Source organism: Urocampus carinirostris, chromosome 18 (assembly GCF_059441175.1).
Source record: "Urocampus carinirostris isolate Australia breed hairy pipefish chromosome 18, RoL_Ucar_1.0, whole genome shotgun sequence".
Lineage (NCBI taxonomy): Eukaryota > Metazoa > Chordata > Actinopteri > Syngnathiformes > Syngnathidae > Urocampus > Urocampus carinirostris.
In genome coordinates, this window is record NC_142366.1 from 19,957,568 (window position 1) to 19,974,833 (window position 17,266).

The window sequence follows — 17,266 nt, forward strand, 5'->3', positions numbered from 1 at the left end:
AGGCTGAATGTGAATACGGTACAGTAATCCCTCGCTATGATGTGGTTTAATTTCCACGGGTTTCCTACTTCACATATTTGCATTGTGCGTTGTGTTCTACAATCTGATTGGCTCAACGGTCTCCCTGCTTATTAATATGACAGCTTAGTAGCCATTTTTAAAAACAGATAATACATAAACAAACACTTTAACAGTACTTTGATTAATTAAACAAATATGTGAGCCTATGTGTTCTTAAGTTTCCATGTAACGGTATTATTGTTAAAAATCTAAAGGTTTCTAATTTACGTATTTGGCACATGACGGGCTGTATTCGGATCGTAACCTCTGCGACAAACGAGGGATTATTGTATTGTTGTTTGCGCTCAGATACCCCAATATATAACCACAAACTGGAAATAAAATGGAAAATAAGGGAAATAACTAACAATAACAATAAAATACAGAAAAATATTCCAAAAAAAAGAAAAATATTAAAGGGGCAGTGTGCATTATATAGCTCCTCCTGCTGGTAAAAAAACCTCGTGATTCAAATACATAAAAGTACATGAGCTATCATATAAATATGCATGTTTCAAAATGCTTATACGTTGAGAAATTATCATTTATACTACATAACATTAGCCTCACAGAAAGGGAGCTGACATCAGTGTCTGCCATCTTTCTGCTATAGTTGGCCAAAAACCTCAAAAACCTGGAAAAATATACATTTAAAATGATGCATTTTGTTCACTTTAAGTCTTTGTGTATTGTAGCACAATACATGAAAAAATACAGAATGAAATAAACGATAAAATACACGATACAATAGATGACATAATACAGGACAATATGAATGAGAAAAAACACGACAAAATAACGAAATAATAATGACCCAAATCTGTAAATGATTTACAAATGACAAGTCTTGTATTTTTTGGTTTGTATTCTTCCACTTGTGCATTTTAGCACAATACCCGACAAAACACATGGCAGAATACACAACGGAATGCATAATAAAAAATATATACTGAAAATGGTAAATGCCAAAATACTTAGCAAAATAAATAATGACCAAATTCGCGACAAAATACATGATAAAATACTTGACAAAATAAATGACAATATACATAATAAAATACACGAAAAATACAATGTCAAATAAAGGTCAAAATTCGTGACAAAATCTATCTATCCATCTACCTTGGTCATATCCCTCGAGAAGGTTGACCGACTGCAAGACAACCACATACACAAAAGCAAAGAAAACGAGAAAGTAGCAAAAAAAAAAATTTTTTGACCATGACCAACCCAAATGCGAAAATAAGTAAATGACAAAATGCACGAAAAAAATCCATGACAAAATACGGCAACATTTAGTGGTCAAATAATACACGCTCTCCCTTTGAATCGACCAAACGTCAAAAATAACCCCCCTGCCCAAAAAACATGTAAAAATGGAGAAAAAGTAAACAGTGTTTTGTTGTTGTTTTGAATGCAATACGCAACGTTATCTTTGTGTACACTTCGTTTATTTTAAAGCAATGTCGTCCTGTTTTTCTACTTTTTTTTTTTAAACACGAGAAAAAAGCAACAAAAAAACTGTAAAATAAGAGCATCAGGAACAGACCTCCATCAAGCGGGCACAATCCTGGCTTTCCCGTTTTTGTGTTTGTCGCAACTTTCCCATTTTTTGTTGGAGGAATTGTTTCTTCACTGCCTACAAAAAAAAAAAAAAAAAAGATTTCCGAGCCCTCTTTTTGCGTTTGGGAAGCTTGAGGAACATCCACACTCGAGTCAGTATTGTAAACTAAACGGGAAAGAACCCCTTTCGGACACTGGACGTCCTGCTTTGCTGTTTTGTCACTTTTTCATGGCTGATCCGGAACCTGCAAGGCATTGTGGGTAACTTTTTTTCGACTTTGCAGGCGAGCGAGTGTGTTTGCGTGCATGTCTGTTGAAGAAAGCGTGACCTGTGCATAGACACTTTTACCCAGGTGAGCTTATTTATGCATGCATGTGTGAAGTTGTGCGGGTGTGTTGGTGTGTGTGAGAGGCGGTCTGAGAAGTAAATCGTACTTGCTCTCACATATAACATCATACTCTCACACGTACTATACCACTATACAGACACAGTCCTCAATCATTACTATTCTCTCTTATACATACTTTTATACTCTCTCATAGTATTATTATACTCTCACACACACACACACACACACACACACGCTACTTTACTGTCTCACACATACCACTGTACTCTCATACACACTACTATGCTTTCATATACATACTATTATATTCTCACACACACACACCCAAACACACACACACATTATTATTGTCTCTCACACACTATTACACTCTTTCACACACACATTACTATTATCTCTCACACACTATTACACTCTTTCACACACACACACACACTACTATACTCCCGCACACACCAGGAAACTATTTCACACAGGACTATTCTTTCTTACAAACCATTACAATTGCTTTCACTACAGGTATTGTTTACACCTAGGGATGATCACCTCATCTCTCAGAATTGTTCTACTTTGATTACTTTTGGTAACCAAGGCCATGTACACTGATCTGTGTGTATATCTACTATAACATTCAGAGTCAAACGAGTTGCTCCCAATAAGTGAGAGAGTATAGTAGTGTGTGTGTGAGACGGCATGGTAGTGTGTGTATAAGTGATATAGTGGTATGTGAGAGAGAGTAGAGTAATATGTGTATGAGAGTACAGTAGTATTGTGAGAGATATTTATGGGAATATAGTAAACTGAGCGAGAAAGTATAGTAATGTGTGTATGAGAGTATTGTAATATGAGTGAGAGAGTATAGTAGTTTGAGTATGAGGGTATAGTAATGTGTTTTTGGGAGTATAGTAATATGAGTGAGAAATTATAGTAACGTGTGTAAGAGAATCTTGTAATTATGAGAGTATAGTGATGTGAGTACGAGAGTCTTTTAAAATGTATATTTACTGCGAGAGGGTATAGAAGTGAGTGCAGTAATCTGTTTGAGAGTAAAGAATCATGTGTATGAGGGTATTATCTAATGTATGAGAGAGTATAGTAGTGTGTGTATGAGTACAGTAGCTTGTGTGAGAGAATATAGTACCGTGTATGAGTGTATAATAGTATTTATGAGAGAGTACTGTAGTGTTTGTGCACCTGTTTGACTGTGTCTGTATGAAAGGATATATATGCATGAGTGAAAGTTTGCGGTTATATGTGAGAGTAAGTATGAATTACTTCTCAAACGGCCTCTCATATGTGTGTCCGTGCGCCCCGCACGAATCAATGTCCACGCGAGGCTTCCCCAACCGGGCAAATTTTGCTCAGATCACTAGAACGGATTGTTGATATAGAATGATAAATCTATAAATATATGAATATAAATATAAATATATAATTTTTATGTGCAGATTTCCGTGTCACTAATGCGCAGAAGATTAAAAAAATGTGGTGTATAAACAGAAGTCATTTGCTCTAATTGTGGAAAAAACTGCAGTTCCCCCCTCTCCGAGAGAAATCCTACCTGAAGAAGCTCAGGCTCTGGTGTGTGTTGTTGTGTATCCATGCTTCAGAAAGGACCGTACTTGAACACAAGGAGAATAAAAACAAACTCTTTGCAAACAGGTGTCACTGAGTTGTTTTTTTCCATTTTTGTTGTTGTTGTTTTTTTATGGTGTTCAGTCCAATAAGGAGGCTAGACTGTCCAACAGAGATATATAAATTAAATATAGAGAGAGATCTTTTCTTCCTCATGCCATGAGGCTCTTTAACTCCACCTGGCGGAGTAAAGGCCCACATTAAACCACACCCCTTACATTGCATATTGCCGTACTTTTATTGCAGTGTGTATTTTATGTAGCACTATTTAAATACTCTATACAACACGCTACAGTGGGTATTAGCACGTCACGTTGGGTATTTGTATATTGTATTCCTTTTGCTTTATTATTGTATTGTTCTCAGCGAAGGGATGCTGCTGGAAATGTGAATTTCCCTGCGGGGATGAATAAAGTATCTATCTATCTATCTCTATCTATCTAAATCGATGGTGTGCAGTCAGGGGAGGCAGGTGAGTCTGTGCTGAACCTTCCCATTTGGCTTTACATTTTTTGGATTCTCTTTTTCAAAACCGCTGTGATGAATATTTTTGATACTATTTGTATGTAATGTAATACTTTGCTGAGCTTCTGCAATTGCAGAGTGAGGCATGCAGTTGTCTTGCCTCATGGCAAAGGGTGATGGAAGATTGCCTATACCAGGGGTGGGGAACAAGTTTGACACAAAGAGCTGAAATTTTTAACTGTGAGAGTCAAAGAGCCACAACACGCACTGACATGCCATGACAGACAGACAGACACAAAAAAACATATTATTTCCCATAACACACTCCTCTCCTTACAATACAACAAGTATTGTTCTTGTGTTGATTTCAAGGAAAGTGTCCACCCTCAATACACACACAAAAAAAACTAAGCATGAAACAAGGCAAAGAGCCACAGTATACAGAAAATATGATGAGGCGCAGGGCCGCATTCTTATTGGCCAAGCTCCGCATGCGGCTCTAGAGCCACGTGTTCGCCACCCCTGGCCTAGACAGTATGTAGATGCCTTTATTCAAAAGAAGCAATGCTTAGAATTCATTTATACAAGTTTTGTTTCTACGCTACATGTATTACGCTACATGTATATATATATATATATATATATATATATATATATATATATGGTTAATGCACAGCCCCACCGTGAGGAGGTTCAGGGTTCAAGTCCAGCTACTGCAGCCACCTTGTGTGGAGTTTGCATGTTCTCCCCGTGCCTGCCTGGGTTTCCTCCGGGCACTCTGGTTTCCTCCCACATTCTAAAAACATGCATATCAGGTTAATTGGGCGGTCTAAATTTTCTCTGTGAGTGAGTTGTCTGTCTCTGTGTGCATTGGACTGGCTGGCAACCAGTTCAGGGTGTCCCCTGCCCGCTGCCCGAAGTCGGCTGGGATGAGCTCCAACACCCCCGCGACCCGACTGAGGAAAAGCGGTTCGGATAATGGATGGAATGAGGGATATATATATATATATATATATATATATATATCCCTCTATCCATCCATTACGACTCACTCACTCATTCACACCTAGGGACGATTTGGACCAGCCAATTAACCTGACATGCATGTTTTTGGAATGTGGGAGGAAACTGGAGAAACCCACACGAGGAGAACATGCAAACTCCGCACAGGAAGGCTGGTAGCTGGATTTGAACCCATGACCTACCTCAGAACTGTTCCACGCATGCGCTAACCACTGCGCTGCCACCCGGATATATATATACAGTGCATCCGGAAAGTATTCACAGCGCTTCACTTTTTCCACATTTTGTTGTTACAGCCTCATTCCAAATTGTATTAATTTAATCTTTTATCTCAAAATTCTACACAAAAGACTCCATTATGACAATGTGAAAAAGTTTTTTTTTACTTTTTTTGTATTTATTAAAAATAGAAAACTAAGAAATCACATTTACATAAGTATTCACAGCCTTTGACGTGAAGCTCAAAATTGAGCTCAGGTGCATCTTTTTTCCACTGATCATCCTTGAGATCTTTCTACAGCTTAATTGGAGTCCACCTGCAGTATATTCAGTTGATTGGACATGATTTGGAAAGGCACACACCTGTCTATTTAAGGTCCCACAGTTGAGTGTGCATGTCAGAGCACAAACACCAAGCATGAAGTCAAAAGAACTGTCTGTAGACCTGCGAGACGGGATTATCTTGAAGCACAAATCTGGGGAAGGATACAGACAAATTTCTGCTGCTTTGAAGGTCCCAATGAGCACAGTGGCCTCCATTATTCGTAAATGGAAGACATTTGGAACCACCAGGACTCTTCCTAGAGCTGGCCGGCCTTCTAAACTGAGCGATCGGGGAAGAAGGGCCTTATTCAGGGAAGTGACCAAGAACCCAATGGTCACTCTGTCAGAGCTCCAGCGTTCCTCTGTGGAGAGAGGAGAGCCTTCCAGAAGGACAACCATCTCTGGAGCAATCTACCAATCAGGCCTGTATGGTAGAGTGGCCAGACAAAAGCCACTCCTTAGTAAAAGGAACATGGAAGCCCGTCTGGAATTTGCCAAATAGCACCTGAATGACTCTCAGACCATGAGAAACAAAATTTTCTGGTCTGATGTGACAAAGATTGAACTCTTTGGTGTGATTACCAGGCGCCATGTTTGGAGGAAACCAACAAAATGTGGAAAAAGTGAAGCGCTGTGAATACTTTCCGGATGCACTGTATATATAATTTTGGGGGGTATTTTTTTTTTTTGTAGAGGTTTTTTTTTACACTGTGGTCAACATTATTGGCAGCCCACATATTATTAATTTAAAGACAGAGGGCACCGGCCAGTGAAAGTTTGATAACGGGCTCTATCTGGCCCGCGGACCAGACATAAACATCCTAAGGGGATCAAATGAACTTCGAAAATACATACTGATGCTGGTCAGATCTATTTTAATCGGAACCAGAATTAATCAGTTAATATTTAAATAAATTAGACTCTGCATGTTCCCTTAAGTAATGGAAGTTGAAATCAGGGCACTTTTCAGTCATGTAGAGCTTTTTTTCCCCTTATTTGAATCCACTTAAAAGGTTTTTACTTCAAACAATATTCCCTCTCAGTTCCTCACCTGCTCGACCCCCCTTAGATGTACAGCCACCGCTTTTTTTCCCCCTTTTTTTGACACTCGGAAGCTGTGCAGACATCCTTTGATCAACTGCACCTTTAAGGTGGAGTGAAGAGCACTTAAGTAAAGCACACACTTGTTTATGCATTCAGCAAATCTGAAACGGAATGTGGTTTGCATTCACAAACAGGAGCTTTCCCCGTTTAGGAGTAAATATTTACTGCCTGCTATCTTCATGACTTTGTTTTTAAATGGGCTGTTGTTATTTTGACATTGTGTTCGTAGAGGCAAGGGTTTATTGTGACAAAAAATTGTCAGGACCAGAACAAAGACAGGACCCACTTGCGTACGTTTCTGTCACAACCCAGAAACGGAGACAGGACCCAGTAGTGTTTGTTTACTCAGTTTTATTGATAAAGAGAGAGAGCAGTGCTTGCTTCCACAATCCGACACGGGTAGCAGGTGGCAGGAACGGGAAAGTGCCACTTCCGTGTCGAGCGAGGATAATCGTAGGCAGCAGGGATACTGGTCGCTAGCCGGGACGGGAGAGCAAGGGCGGTATCGAGTCCAGAAAAGAGGTCGGCAACAGGTATCAGGCAGGAAACAGGGCAAAACAGGTCGATGGTTCAGGATGGAAGAGCAGGGCAGAAACGGGTCCAGAAACAGGTTGGGAACAGGTTTCAGGCAGGAGAAAACAGGGCAGAAAAATGTTGGAAGGTATGGAGCTTGTCTAGCTGGGAGCATAGGTTCGCAAACGGTCTGACAGCTTCCTCTTGGAAGCCGAGGGTTTAAAAAGAGTCTTTGAACCAATCAGCGCTCAGGGCTGTTGGCGCTAATTGGGCAGTCACAGGTGCCCTGAATCAGCAATCATGACAGTTTCTCTTAGTTATATTGGGAAGAAGGGAAAGGATTGTACACACGATCTGGAGATCGCTGGCCGCGGGGAGCGGAATGCTCAGAGGCGGAAGTGGTATTTCCGTGGCGAGCGAGGGAGGTGTCGGCAGCGGGAAAAAACAGGTCAGTAGCCGGGACAGGAGAGCAAAAATCGTGGTCGAGATCAGAAAATGGGTCAAAGCCGGGAAACAGACAGGGGCCAGAATAGGGTCGAAAAGCTTGCCTAGCATGAGCTGAGGTTCGCTGATGGACTGACAACAGGTGACAGAAAAACGGGGGTTTAAAAAGTGACAGGGAGGTGATCAACGTCCGAGGCAGTTGGCGCCAAAGGAGCGGGCACAAGTGCCTCACATAAGTAATCATAACAAAAATAGGCTTGGATATTTTGAAATGAAAGAGGAGTCAAAATATTAATTATAAATATTTATAAATTATAAATATTTTGCTGTTATTGATTCTGCTGACAACAAAAGGTGAGTTTAATGTGGATTTTGGTATTGATCTCTGTATTGTTTTAATGAAGTGAAGATTGTCGTTTGGAGCAGCAGTATTCACACAAGGTCATTAAATTAAATTTCCAGCGTTCCCTGTCTAACGAAAGCCCTTTTTCATCTAGTTCGCGTCTCTGTGCTTGGGGAATTCAACAGCAATTTATTGACTGAGTGTTCCACAAGATCCTGTGTCCAAGAAAATGTAAGTTGCTAACGGTAAGTCCAAGTCTGAGTCACAAAGATCTTAGTGCATGTGAAATCACTCACTAAGGCCATGTCAGGACTAGAACGGAGACAAGACCCACTTCTGTTGCGTTTCTCACAACTTTTTATTGCAAGGGAGAGAAAGGGCTGTGCCCACGTTCCGGTGTTCGCTGGACGCAGGAAGCAACTCGCTCTGGTACTCGAATTATGCTCCTAACGCGGAAGTGGATCTTCCGTGGCAAGCAATGGCGGTGTCAGGGATGGAAAAAGCGGGTCGGTAGCCGGGACAGGAGAGCAAAAACGTGGTCGGGGTTGGAAGCGAGTCGGAAGCCAGAAAAAGAGCGAAGACGTAGTCGGGGACAAAAAGAGGTCAGAGGCCGGGACAGGAGAGCAGACATGGTCAGGATCAAAAACGGGTCGAAGCCGGGGACAGACGGGAGCAAAAAACGGGACAGGTGGGACTCAGGGTCGAAAAAGGCTTACCTAGTATTCACTGAGGTCTGCAGACGGACTGACAAAAGGGGACAGACAGGACTGGGTTCAAATACTGAATGGGAGCCAATCAGAACCCGCAGCAGTTGGCGCCAAAAGAGCGGGCACAGCTGAGTTACATCAGTAATCATGACAGGCCCAAACGCGAAATTGAATCACAAAGTGCAACACGAGTCGGAGCCTGAAAGAGTAAACTTAGGTCGCAGTTAGAAGAAATATAGGGCCAATTGAAGTTGAAGTTAAAAAATCAAAACACAAGTCAAATCTGAATTGGAAATGTCTGAGTCAAACTAAATCCAATTACAATCAGTCACAAAGGTCTGAGAGTCGAGTCGAGTCTGTGTAGGAATACCCCCAGCCGACTCCATCACCCACAGTATGCCCCTGACGGGACTCTCCAGCAGTAATAAAAATTACATTGAATTTATATCACTGTTTATTCAGTTTTTACTGTATTTTAACCAATCCGTGTGTCTGTATTTTGTCTCTTTACTGTTTCTATTGTACAAAGAATGATTTTATTCAACACTTTTAATGGCAATTTATTGCCTGAAAAGTGTTGTACAAATACATTTGATTTGATTTGATATGGGTACCTAAGGCTGGGAAAAAAATGAGTAGGTTTTTTTTTCAGTTCGAGTCTCCATAGTTTGTATTGTGCTTTTGAGCACTCGTCTTCACTTGCACTTGACAATACAGTAACATCTAGTGGTCAAATTGTCAGAACCAGAACAGGAGGAGGACCCAGATGCATAATATTTCTCACACAAGCTTTATTTCACGGGAATGGGGCAGTCATGCACGTTAACACAAATGCCAGTGATTCGGCGATTACTGAGCGGAAGAAGTAAGGCAGAAGTCTGGCGTGGTACAACAGGAAGCCAGAGGCCGACGAGATCGATACCAGTTACATGAGCAGATACCGGACAGATGGGGTCGATACCGAACAGGACGGGACAGACAGGATCGATACCAGATACACGAACAGATACAGGACCGACAGGGTCGATAACAGACAGGACGGGACTGACAGGATTGATATCAGATACAGGTGACTGGAGATAGATATCAGACAGGACGAGACAGATGGGATCGATAACAGACACTGGAGACTGGAGTTCGAAATCAAACAGGACGAGATAGATGGGGACGACACCCGATACTGGGGATTATAGCAAGGTATTAGACAGGGAGAGACAGACGGGATTGATACAAAACACTGGACACTAGAGTCCGATATCAAACAGGACGAGATAGACGGGAATGATACCAGACTGGAGAACGGAGACAGATATCAAACAGGACGAAATAGACAGGAACGATATCCGATACTGGGGATTGTAGCAAGGTATCAGACAGGACGAGATGGACGGGATTGATACCAAACACTGGAGACTGGAGTCAGATATCAAACAGGGCGAGGTAGACGGGATACACAAGCAGGATACCGGACAGAGTCAAATTACATGCCTTGCGGGTGCAGAGGTTCGTTGACGGACTGACAAAGGGTGATTGAGAGTACCGAGCTTAAATAGAAGGGAAGCTAATCAGTCAACGAGCCGCAGCTGGCGCCAAACGGGCGGGGGCAATGGGCAACTGTGACACAAATAATACAGGCTGTCTCTTTAAATGATAAAGAACTTCAACACTGAATAATTATATAAAAACTTGATATATTTACATTCAAAGCTTATTCTCACCTGCCTTCTCTGACTGCACATCACTGTAATAACAGCAATAACATTATAGATTGTTATTTAAGAAATGCATAAAAAAATAGCTAGCCATTTGCACTTATAGATAACAAAAGGTTGGTGAGCCCTGAGCTACAGCAACCCCTAGTGGACCAGTGTAAAGTGTAGTGCCTGTAGAAGGAAGCTATTACAGATGAAGCATGTGTGAGAACCTCTGGTGTTTCCAAGGCGAGATTTCACGCGCATGAAGGTCAATGAACCTGTCAGGTTTAGCAAAAGCAGTCACCTGTGATGTCCTCATTCTGTCGCTCCAGACGTGGACTGGTTGCTGCTTCTCTCCGAGGCAAACACAGATATCAGCCACGGGCAGGTGGTGAGATCATTGGCTTCCGAAAAAATATTTCACCCAGGGTTGTATTCATGTACTGTATACATTAATGCCCCCTAGGCTAAGTCACAACCTTCTATAAGGAGGGGGGTGGGTGAGCTCAAGGAGAACATTAAAGTTAGCACCAAAAATTACACAAATTAAGGCTTCTGTAATGGTGAGATCTTTACATGGAGGTCTGTGGCATGCAGTAACGTACAGTCAGGTGAGGCAGGTCAGACACAGCCTCACCTGTCATCATTGAAATATAAAGTTGAAAAATGTATATTATATGGTTATATTTAGTCACAGTTGTGTCATTCACAGCTGGAGCGTGAGGCATAGGGTGTCATGATTGCTGATTCAGGGCACCTGTGACTGCCCAATTGGCGCCAACAGCCCTGAGCGCTGATTGGTTCAGAGATTCTTTTTAAACCCCCGGCTTCCAAGAGAAAGCCGTTTGCGAACCTATGCTCCCAGCTAGGCAAGCTCAGACCTTCCGACATTTTCCTGCCCTGTTTTCTCCTGCCTGATACCTGTCTGTTTCTGGACCCATTTCTGCCCTGATATGCCACCCCGACCACCGACCTGTTTTGCCCTGTTTCCTGCCTGATACCTGTTGCCGACCTCTTTTCTGAACTCGATACCGCCCTTGCTCTCCCGTCCCGGCTAGTGATCAGTATCCCTGCAGCCTACGATTATCCTCGCTCGACACGGAAGTGACAATTCCACGTTCCAGCCACCTGCTACCCATGTCCGTCGATCATCGGATCATGGAAGAAAGCCCTGCTCTCCCTCTTTATCAATAAAACTGAGTAAACGAACGCTACTGGGTCCTGTCTCCGTTTCTGGGTTGTGACATAGGGATAATGAAACCAAGGATTCTGACTTGGTGCCCCATACAATAGCAATAGTGAACATTAGTGCATTATTTAGCAAGCTTACTCCGCATCCGTGTGTCATGTTCATGCCTGGAATTATTTCATTGCGTGTCTAAAATGAGATTAGTCTATTGTCAATTAATCAACCAAATTTTTAAAGGGCCTCAACGGGAACTTGAAAGGTGGTCACACCCCACCTCTTTTACTTTAAATATATGATATATTTAATTTATATGTAAGATAATAAAACATGTTTTTCTGTGCTACAGTTTCTATATTGCTTTCTTTCTCAGCCAATCAAATTATTAATAGTATACGGGTTCTTTTATTTGTAAATCTGACTGTGCCTCACCTGACAAAAACCTCACTGCACGTCAATGGTGCTATTTTGGTGCATTTGGGACTTCACAGACTATTACTGCAGTGCTTAAGACTCGATACTAAGAAGTTCAACTTTAATTTTCTGTAACAGTAGATTCGTCGACAGAATTATCAGTCACCCATGCAAGTATAGTTTTGATGAAGGTCCTACTGGAGCAACTGAAACCACAGGCTGAAAACATCGTAATAGAAGAACAGGCAGGTTTCAGGCAGGTAAGGAGCACCACAGAACAGATTCTCAATTTGCACATCCAATTTGAGAAGATTCACCAACACCAGAGAAACCTCTACCACATCTATGTGGAATTTTAAAAAGCGCTTGACAGTTCGTGGCTAACAGCGGGTGAACATCATGGGCCAGAAACTGGTTTAGATCATTGAATAGCTGTATGCAAATTTCAACAGTGCAGTACTAATCAATTGTACCATTGGAGCGTGGTCCCAAACCACAGTCTGTGTGAGAGAAGTCTGTATTGTCTTTCCAACTTTATTCAACATATTTATGGAGCAGATCATGACCAAAGCCTTGGACCAACATGAAGGTACTGTTAGCATTGGAGGACATGACTTCACTAACCTCTGTTTTGCTGATGTATTGCTGGACTGGCAGAAGAACAGGAACTTGGATATCTGTTCACTCTGCTAGCCTCTGGGAAGAGGTACTGCAGTGTGCGGTGCAGGACCACCAGGTTCCACAATAGTCTTGTCCCCCTGGCCATTAGACTGTTAAATGGTCAATTAAACACATAGTAAATCTAAACTGCTGCTAATCTGTACATCTGTTGGTTTTGTTTGACTTTTTTGCCCTACTGGCAGTTCTTTATAGCGAGCCACCCCTTGCACATCTGTTCTCCTCTGCACTATTGTACTACAGTGTTATTGTTACTGTTTACCTGACTGCCCATTTTGCACATCTGGTTAGCTGCTCCTCTTGCACTCTTTGCACTACTGTAAAATACTATACATAGCCATAATTATTTAGTATATTATTAGTACTCAATACTCCAACTCAATACAACATTTTATTTATATCTGTACATTCAAGGAAACTGTGCGGGTCAGATGTATTGACATTTCGTTCTGTATACACGTGTACTAGAATGACAATAAAGTAGATCTGAATCTGAAATACCTGGACAAAGCATCAACCCCAGTATGGGATGGACATCAACACGGAAAAATATAAAGACCATCAACTCCTGAGGTATTACCTAAAACATCAGCATCAACCACACATTTAAATATATATATTGAAGCTGCCACATTAAAATAAGGGTCAGAACCAGAAATCTTGGCCTGGATAGCTCAAAACCACAGCCACACTTGCCAGACTGACCATGACCATCTGGAGGGACAAGAACATAGCAGTGAAATCAAAGATCAGACTCGTGCAAGCGGTGCTTAGTTCCATCTTCCTCTACGCATGCGAGACGTGGACTTTCACAGCAAAGCTATGAAGGAAAATCCAGGCCATGGAGATGTGAGCTACAGGAAACTCCTAGACCAGGGGTCAGGAACCTTTTTGACCCGAAGAGCCATGAAAGCAAAAAATGTTTTAAAAAGAAATTGAGAGAGCCACATCATATATTTTCAGACAAAATTGAAAAAACTGCCAAACACGCTCTCTAGACAAAAGCTAATTCTTCAGCACAATTTATTTCAGTGTGTGTCATTTGATGATTTAATCAAATGTATGAAATTATAATAATGCCAAATCCTGTGTCCCAAATCAATGTAAATATGCCATTTGCAATTTGTCTTCCACCTTCAGTTAAGAGTGTTGAGGGGAATTTTTTCCATGAAATGTGTCCTTAATAACGGTTTCAAAACAATGTGCATGCAAAGTTCTTTTGTAAAAATGTCACAAATGACTGCAAACGATAAGCATATCGTCATATTCACTTTCGGTGTAGACTGCACTGAGCGAGAGAGAGAGAAGGAAGTGCCTTGCGCTGTGTGCAGGGATCCGCCCACCTGTACTGCTCACCCAATCAAAGTCGTTTGCCAGCGTTTTTATTTATCAGTTTAAATGGTTTCTTATCAAACTTCTGCATTAAATTGCTTCGGCTTTACATGGACCAAAATCGGGATGAAATCACGTGACTTTGGAACGCCACAGAGAGACGTGCAATAGTTACATTTTATTTCGGAGCCAGATGTACTCAATAAAAGAGCCATATATGGCTCCCGAGCCATAGGTTCCCTACCTTTGTTCTAGACATCAGCGACAAAGCCCAGTGCGCAACACCATCAGAGGGAGCATTGGACCCTACGAAGAACTGTGATCAACTGTGCGCAGAGGAACACTGCAGTGGAACGATCATGTCACAAGATCATCAGAACTGGCCAAAATCATTCTCCAGGCCACAGTCCAAGCGGGTAAGAGGAGAGGAAGACAGAAAAAGGACTGTGCCGATAACATCAAGGAATGGACTGGACTTTGCCACAACCCAAACTCAAGCCAGGAAAAGTCAGCAATGGAGGAAGCTGTTAAGAGTTGTGTCTTTACTGGTGCCCCGACGGCCCAGGCAGTAAAGGAAACTGAACCGTGATATTGAACTGTTTTCTAAAAAATGTTTTTTCACCGTACTTTACATCTTGTTGAAGGTAATTTTCCATGATTTATGGGCTTCCAATTCAACGTGTGTACAGGATGTGATTAATCAAAAGGTTCCAGATAGATGTGTCACTCAGTGCTGATTGATTGCACCGGTAAGTCAAAGTCTTTCCTTGAAGTACTCCCTGCTGAGCTGTTGTCAGAAAAAATCACATTGAACTTGTCATTTTCAATTAGAATTTTAATTTTAGAAAAATAAAATAATAATAACCCACCGTTTCCAAGTCGGGTTGTGTGCTGACCCGCACGTGACCCTTTGTTTTTGATTTGTTGTCAGCACTCTCTTTAGAGCCCCTAATTTAGCTCGTGTTTTGTCAGTTCTGCCACAAAGTCCTTGGCTTGCGTTTCTCACTTGGAACTGATTTTCAGGCACAATAAATTCCAAGTCAGGCAGGGCATTTTTTAATTTTTTTAATATGCTAGTTTCATGATTAAACACACTTCAAAACAAACTGAAAAATCTTGGTTTAAAATAAATGGCAGCTAACTAAATGTGCAAAAAAAAAAGATTCAGGAATTATTAAACAAAAAAAATCATAAGTCCCGGGAGGAGTAAAGCATTGTTTTTGACCTTAAAGGGATACTGTGTGTCACAATTGCCCATTGCCCTAACTTGGCCCCACCCATTTGGCGCCAGCTGCGGCTCGTTGCCTGTTTGGCTTCCCTCCTATTTAAGCTCAGTGCTCTTACTCACCCTTTGTCAGTCCGTCAACGAACCTCTGCACCCGCAAGACGTGTGTTTTGACTCAGTCCGGTTCCATGCTTGTAAATCCTGTCCGGTATCAATCCCATCTATCTCATCCTGTTTGATATCTGACTTCAGTCTCCAGTATCGGTCTGCAGTATCCGAATTTTCTGAAAAATCGGTATGCATTTGTCCAGGTTAAAACTTGAGATTGTGGTAGAAATAAGAGAAGAACACACTCCTTGTCAGAAATTTTGGTTTTTGATAGCCCCTTCCATCGGAGGTGCGTGCTTCCAGGATTGGCTCAAGGAGGAACACGCTTCTCTTTCAGAAGGCTCATTTATTGGAAAACACAAGAAGGAAACTACACATCTGATTGGTTTATATGAACACTGGAAATGAATCTGATTGGTTTAGAGAGGAATCACATATTTAAATGCAGTGTGTATTAAGTTGGTCGCTAGACGACGTGTGAGTATAATAAATGAGCAATAAGGATAATGAAACTTTGTAACACAATGCGTCTCTGTAATTTCAGGGAGGCATCATCTCAAGCAGACTTGGAATGTGGGACGCAAACTCCCCCAAAACCGAAACTTTGTAAACACAATGCGTCTCTGTAAGAAGAAAGGAATGTGGGAGGCAAGGCCATCTTTTGACCTTGCAGGTGCTTGCCACTGAACACCAAGTGAAATCGTAAAACCACACACCTATTGAGTATACTATAACAATAAAGATATAAGAGCACAAAAGTATAAGTATATAAAAATAAGAGTATAAGAAGCACCATAATTTCCCTTAGAGCATTTTATTGGAGGAAAAAGCTAACGTATGAAATGGTTGTATTGCAGAGTATGCCTTTGTTTACTTTCGCTCTTTTGTTGAACATTGCATCAATACGAACAAAATTTGCATGAAACACTCTAACAATAATATAAAGTTAGCAATGTGCAAAAGAAAAGAAATACAGAGAAGCAACAGAAAATTGATAAAAAAAAAAATAATGCAAAAAGAAAATGAATAATGATTACACGTCCAACTAAAATCATGGGGGGGATTTTGCATATATAATTTGCAATAGGGAAAGTCTATCATAACAAAACAAAACAAAAATCGTTGAAGTATTTACATTTTTGCAGTGGCGGACCGTGCATTTCACACCTAAACCTCCAGTAGTGCTATGTCCTAAACAATCGAATCTTCAATAACTGTTTATGGCTATAAAGCATTGAATGCAGCTAACAGCTGCGTCACATATAAAAAGCAACGATAATCTCATAAAATTGCACTATTATTTAGCACATTTAACTCACTAGAAATCTTTTTTTTTGTGCACAAAAGCATTCCACATTTCTTTCCGCAAGGCAATTTCAATGACTCTTTCTTACAGATTCTCTTTGTGGTTCAGTTCTTTTCTCTCACCATCAAAGCTTAAGTTGAAAGTTGAGCCTGTCCTGACGTATTTCTAGCATAACTTTAGGGCTGAAAAAGTCCGTTCAACAGAAGCAGTCTTCGCGTTTTCGTTGTAATACTTCCGTCACCGCCCCCTAGCCGATTATAGTTTGTGAAATCTGTGACGTTTCCCAAGGCCCGTTACCAGGCGCTGACTGGCCAACTTAGAATCTGGTTGGCTAAACCAACAGCCTTATCGTCACTTATTTTATGCCTCAGGGCCTTCAAAGCTGATAGTGAAGGCCTCTGGGTAGATAACTGACCCTGGCAACAAGTAATGGCTGACATGTGATTGGTTAGATACATAAATAGGAAAGCACACATATTAAAGTGGCAAACAAAGGAAGCTGACAGAATAGATTGAACCATTTTCTAAGAACTCATGGATAAAATAAATTAGTAAATAAACAATAAATAAAGT